This window comes from Rutidosis leptorrhynchoides, chromosome 4, assembly GCF_046630445.1.
Source record: "Rutidosis leptorrhynchoides isolate AG116_Rl617_1_P2 chromosome 4, CSIRO_AGI_Rlap_v1, whole genome shotgun sequence".
NCBI lineage: Eukaryota > Viridiplantae > Streptophyta > Magnoliopsida > Asterales > Asteraceae > Rutidosis > Rutidosis leptorrhynchoides.
In genome coordinates, this window is record NC_092336.1 from 636,340,776 (window position 1) to 636,346,775 (window position 6,000).

Consider the following 6,000-nt stretch of genomic DNA (forward strand, 5'->3'; position numbering starts at 1 on the left):
TTCTAACGGTGCCCATTCTATTACCCTAGGTACTTCAACAGTTTTAGAATGAAGAGTATGCAAGCCCCTTTGGTATTTTGGATAATCTATCCAACGTCTGTCAAATCTCAAGTTCGGGTGCAAATCTTCCAAGTGCATATCAGAAAATGTCATAACTGGATGAGGTATATCTTGTTTGTAGTAGTTATCCACCTCCTGTTGTTCCGCATTCTCAGCAGGAGCATTGTGAGCTTGGGATGAAGATTCACCCCTTTCAGTCTGCAAAACACATCAAACACAATTTTTGTGTATCCAAATATGCATTAGTGTCAGCAAAATCATCAATCAAAATAATTACAATGACATGTTCAATTTATATCAAACATAAGCTCATTTTCATATTTTTTTTCAAATCTACACTTTTTCAAATAAGCATATACGAAAATGTTCACCAAGTTCATAAGCATTCAACTCAAATAACATGTCAACATAATCATTACTAGCAATTAAACAAGTTTCAAATGGCATTATCTCTCAAAAATCAAGTTCATGAATTTTAGACTTGAAAAAGTCCACTTTAATTCTCAAAATCATGCTTAGGCTCAAAGTTTGGATCATTTAACTACCTAAACATGTTACACTACTTAATTTAGCAACAATTCATGACAAAATCGGCCATAACCTGTTTATATCAAAAAGCCCCAAATTTGCTCAAGAACACAAACCCTAGATTACTCAAAATTTGAAGTTTAAGGCATCTAATCATGTTAAATAGCATCAATCTAGGTTATACAAGCATAATACATAAGCAATTTAAGCATAATTACACTAAAAAGTATCAAAATCGAATTGGGGAAAAAATTGCTCAAGAACACCAATTTTCGGATTAAATGGTGTTTAGGTGTAGAAATTTACCATTTTTCTTGAGTAATTCCTTGATAGCATCCTTCTCAACATGATTTTAGTAAAAAATGTGATGAAAAATGGTGAAAAATTGTGAATTTGGGAGTGTTTTTTCGTGTATTTGCGCAGTTTGTGGGTGTGGTGTGGGTGCAACTGATCTGTTTCTGCCGTTTTTATTTTTTCTGTATTTTTGTCTCTCCGCGAGTCGCGGCATTTGGCCAATGCAAACTCCGCGAGTCGCGGTGCTTTTTTTTTAAATCTTAACTTATAAAACAAATATAAAATAAATTTAAAATTTTGTTTTCCTTTGTTATTTAGGACAAGGTCGTTTCGGATCGATGTCCTAGTCCGTCCTTCGACAAAATTTTAAAATTTGTCTTTTTGTAGCGATTGTTTTAAAAGCTAAGATTTTTGGATTTTTTTTAATGTTTTTGGCATACTTTAATTCAATAAGATTAAAAATAATGATAATAAAAGTTCTCGTCCCTCCCTCGGGTAAAGCAATTTCGGTTCAAAGACCTAGTCTTCAACTTACGACGAATTTTAAAAATCATATTTTTAACTTAGCGACATAAAGTAAATTTTTGTTTTTAAATTCACACCAAACTTAAATTAAAAATGCATAAAATTAAAAATTCATATTTTAAAAATTAAAAATTCACACCAAACTTAATTTAAAAATTCATATTATAAATTCACACCAAACTTATATTATATTTTTGTTGTTATACATAAAAATTTAAAAATATTAATTTTTCAAATATTTATAATTTTAAATATATTAATTTTAAAAATTGCACAATAATAATTTAAGATTTTATATTAATTTTAAAACATGGTAAAAATAAAATTAAAAATCTTTTTGGCTTTTATCCCACTTTAATCAATCAAATATTATCAAAAACAAGCGTCCCTCTTTTTGGTAAAGTAATTTCGGTTCCATGACTTAATTTAACTCATGACGAATTTTTGAAATATTTTGGGTTGATTGATGAAAGATATTTATACCTTAAGAATAAACGTTAAATTTCGCCGTGATGTAATAAATTTTTGAATGATATCAATAATTTCGGTCGCCAAACCTAATTTTATTCAATACCAATTTAATACTTTATAGCGAACAAATTAGCGTTTATTATCAAAAGGTTAAAAATAAAAATAAAAAAAATAAAAACTGTACAGACTTACCTGTGAGATAGTATTCTTAGTGATATGATCTATCCCATTCATAAGATAGTCGGTTTAATTGATTTTCCATGGCTACATAGGTGTAACCTCGAGCATTCAGTGTTTTTTCTTCTAAACATATGAACGGTCCGTCTCTGCATAAAGTAACAAATTCGGTATTTGAATAGGTTTGATTATTTGAACATTTACCTCCATGTGACCATTTTCTGCATTTGTGACATCTTTCAAGGTGTCGTGCTCTTCTTTTCGCTGCGGATTTCGATTTTTCATTACCAAATTGTAACTTATTATCTTCGCATCTGGATTCTTTTCTTACTCCGTCCAATCTTTCTCTGATTACTGATACTATTTCACTTGGAAGTGTGTCATTATTACGTTTAGTGATCAAAGCGTGTAGCATTAGACCATGGTTTAGTTCACAGGCAGTCTTCATTTCGTAAACACCTAAAAAAATAAAAATTCAGAATGGGGGGAGAAGACTAGTTCTTTAGGGTCTGCTAGGGAAAGACCATTCGGGTTCCATTTTCGAGAACTACACAAAAACAGACAATCTAACTGTAACAGAAATACATATTATCCTTTAAAGACTTGATTCTCCCCACACTTAGTTAGCTGTGGTGTCGAAATTGTGATTAACTTCGTTGTCGACTTCCATTGAACTATCTATGTAGTGTTTAACTCTGTGACCATTAACCTTAAATTCAATCCCATTTGAATTTATTAATTCTATCGTTCCGTATGGGAAAACTCTTTTGACTATGAATGGTCCAGACCATCTTGATTTCAATTTTCCAGAAAATAGCTTGAATCGTGAATTGAAAAGAAGAACTCTGTCTCCTTCTTTAAATTCTTTTGAACTTCTGATTCTTTTATCATGCCATTTCTTCGTTCTTTCTTTATAGATTAACGAATTTTCTTATGCTTCATGTCTTAATTCTTCTAATTCGTTTAGTTGACTTAATCGTAGACGTCCGGCTTCATGTAAATCAAGATTACATGTTTTCAAAGCCTAAAATGCTTTGTGTTCAATTTCTACTGGAAGATGACATGCTTTTCCATAAACAAGTCTAAAAGGTGTGGTTCCAATTGGAGTTTTGTAGGCTGTTCTAAAAGCCCAGAGTGCATCCTCCAACTTAATGGACCATTCCTTCGGATTTGATCCTACGGTTTTCTCTAGAATACGTTAAAGCTCGGTTGGTATTTTCAACTTGTCCACTTGTTTGTGGATGATATGCGGTGGAGGTTTTATGAGTTACTCCATATCTTTTGAGAACTTTCTCAAGTTGATTATTACAGAAATGAGTACCCCGATCACTTATTAAAGCTTTCGGTGTTCCAAAACTTGCAAAAAGATGTTTTAAAAAGTTGACTACAACTCGTGCATCGTTAGTTGGGAGAGCTTGTGCTTCCGCCCATTTAGATACATAATCAATTGCTACGAGAATATAGAGATTATTATGAGATTTTGGAAATGGACCCATAAAGTCAATACCCCAAATGTCAAATACTTCACATACTTGGATGACATTTTGTGGCATTTCATCATGTTGACTTATTTTTTCGGCCCTTTGACAAGCATCACAGGATTTGCAAAGAAGGTTTGCGTCTTTGTAAATTGTAGGCCAATAGAATCCAGCATCATAAACTTTTCTTGCTGTTAGTTGAGGCCCATAATGCCCTCCTGTTGGTCCTGTGTGACAATGGCTTAAAATTTTACTAGCTTCATCTCCGAATACACATCGGCGTATTATTCCATCTGGACAACTTTTAAACAAATGTGGATCTTCCCAGAAATAGTGTTTTATATCAATGAAGAATTTCTTTCGTTTTTGGTACGACAATCCTTTTTCAAGGAATTCACATACTAAGTAGTTTGCATAGTCTGCAAACCATGGTATTTCATTATAATCTATCTTCAATAGATATTCATCAGGAAAGTTGTCTTGTATGGCCGATTCATTTAGAACTTCTAATTCAGGATTTTCAAGACGAGAAATATGATCAGCGGCGAGATTTTCTGCTCCTCTTTTATCTCGGATTTCAATATCGAATTCTTGTAAGAGTAAGATCCAACAGATTAATCTTGGTTTGGCATCTTGTTTCGAAAATAGGTATCTAAGAGCAGAATGGTCGGTATAGACCACCGTTTTTGCTAGAACGAGATATGAACGAAATTTGTCAAAAGTAAAGACAATAGCAAGGAGTTCTTTTTTAGTAGTTGTATAATTTTTTTGTGCTCCTTGTAACGTCTTACTAGCATAATATATAGGTTGGAATCGTTTTTCAATCCTTTGTCCTAAAACGGCTCCCATTGCAAAATCACTTGCATCGCACATTTGTTCAAACGGTAGATTCCAATTTGGTGTTATCATGATCGGCGCATTAGTAAGTTTCTCTTTAAGAATATTAAAAGATTTGATACATTCATCTGAAAAGATGAATGGAGCATCCTTTTCTAGGAGTTTATTCATAGGAGTGGCAATTTTAGAAAAATCTTTTATGAAACATCGGTAAAAACCGAAATGCCCTAGAAAACTCCTAACTCCTCTAACATTGGTGGGATATGGAAGTTTAGCAATTACATCTACTTTAGCTCTATCCACTTCAATTCCTTCTTTTGAAATTTTATGTCCAAGAACGATGTCTTCTTTAACCATGAAATGGCATTTCTCCCAATTAAGTAGTAGATTTGATTGTTCGCATCTAATAAGCATTCGTTCCAGATTAGCTAGACATGTTTCAAATGTATCACCGAAGACTGAAAAGTCATCCATGAAAACTTCCATGCATTCTTCTATCATGTCGTGAAAAATCGTCATCATACACCTTTGAAAGGTTGCAGGGGCGTTGCAAAGTCCAAATGGCATGCGTTTGTAAGCAAAAGTACCATAAGGGCACGTGAATGTGGTTTTCTCTTGATCTTCGGGTGCTATTGGAATTTGAAAGTATCCGGAAAATCCATCAAGAAAACAATAGTAACTATTTCCGGCTAGCCTTTCCAACATTTGATCAATGAAAGGTAAGGGAAAGTGATCTTTTCTGGTGGCGTCATTTAATTTTCTATAATCAATACATACACGCCATCTTGTTACAGTCCTAGTAGGAATAAGCTCATTTTTCTCATTTTTAATGACAGTCATGCCACCCTTCTTAGGCACGCATTGAACTGGGCTTACCCATGGGCTATCAGAAATTGGATAAATTAAACCTGCATCTAGCAGTTTAATTATTTCTTTTTTAACAACATCTTGCATATTCGGATTTAGTCATCATTGGCGTTGCACATACGTTTTATGACCTTCTTCCATAAGGATTTTATGTGTGCAATACGAAGGACTTATTCCTTTAATATCATAAATCTTCCATGCAATGGCTGGTTTATGAGTTTTCAACACAGAAATGAGTTGTGATTTCTCATTTTCAGTAAGAGAAGACGATATTATTACAGGTAATTCAGATTTACCATGTAAATAAGCGTATTCCAAATGGTTTGGAAGTGGCTTTAACTCTAATGTCGGTGGTTCTTCTATCGATGATTTATATCGATATCTGTCTTCTTCTTTTAGCATTTGAATTTCTTCTGTTGTTGGTTCATATCCATTAGCTATTAGTGTAGCTAACATTTCAGCTTCATCAATTGGTTCATTACCTTCTCCTAAAGAACATTCTCCTGTTCCTTGTAATTCTGGAAATTCTTCTAATAATTCTGCATGTGAATCTATAGTTTGAATATAATAACATGTATCATCTGCAGATTGCGGTTGTTGCATTGCTCTATCAACTGAAAAGGTAACACTCTCATCCTCTATACTTAGGGTCAGTTTCTTACCAAACACGTCTATCATTGCTTTAGCCGTGTTTAAGAATGGTCTTCCTAATATGAGAGGAACTTGAGAATCTTCTTCCATGTCCAGAACAACAAAATCTACT